The sequence below is a fragment of the Brassica napus genome, unplaced genomic scaffold (assembly GCF_020379485.1).
Source record: "Brassica napus cultivar Da-Ae unplaced genomic scaffold, Da-Ae ScsIHWf_133;HRSCAF=240, whole genome shotgun sequence".
NCBI classification, from domain to species: domain Eukaryota; kingdom Viridiplantae; phylum Streptophyta; class Magnoliopsida; order Brassicales; family Brassicaceae; genus Brassica; species Brassica napus.
In genome coordinates, this window is record NW_026014756.1 from 56,449 (window position 1) to 57,456 (window position 1,008).

A 1,008-nucleotide genomic window follows, 5' to 3' on the forward strand; every position below is an offset into this window, starting at 1 on the left:
CGCGGTTAGCGTTCGAGGATTCCACTTCCTCGTCACTCTCCCGATGTTCCTGACCATCCTGTTGCGTCCCCGTAAGATTAGCCTGATCAGTTGGCAACACGTCTCTAGTGTCAGCTGCGGCCGGATCGGTTTGCAATCCGGATAGATTGGTCCCGTCCATGGCCGCTTGACTAGACTGACCGGCTGTTTTCTTACTCTTTCGGGACTTTCCCGATCTGCTTTTTCCAGCCTAAGGATTCAGACAATGTTAGTACGAAACACACTAACATAAACAAAACAAAACAATCCCTAGACTAAGCAATCAAACCTCACCGTGAGACCTAATCAGCTGGCTGCGTGTGTGTGTGTGGACTGCCTAACCCAACTATCCTAGAATCAAGCATGCTCTGATACCAACTTGTAAGACCCGAACCCTGGCCTCTCGACCTGATGGAGTCCGCAGGCTTACTTATTAATTTCTTTGCTCGTTTGATCCATTTTGATGTCTATTAGTTACTAAGTCATATTCGAATATGAGGTTCATAAACAAAGGAACAGATTGCACAGCGGAATAACAATGTATAAACTTTGTATTACTTAGAAACATGAGATTCAATACACAACTTCTTAACAGTCTCATAGACAATCACTAGTTCATCTCTAGCATCATCTAACCACACGTTACACAGCCTCTCACTGACCGAGCCTTCACGGCTCCTTGGCTTGACCAGAACCATCCTTAGTTCCTGAAACCACAACCAGATAAGCATTAATCATAACCGAGAATAGAACGGATTGATTCTACCATGCTTGGCTTGGTTCCTAGAACTTAGATAAACCTCAGTCAACATAATCACAAAAACGTATGAACCTACCTACCGTATCCTAAGTCATACAACCAACCACCCCTTGACTTAGAATCAGATAGATAGTCCAGAATAGATAACAGAACACACGAACAGATCCGGATCGTCCCCAAAGACCAATCCGTCTATCCGGATAGAATCTAGGTGCGACCGGCCAATGGAG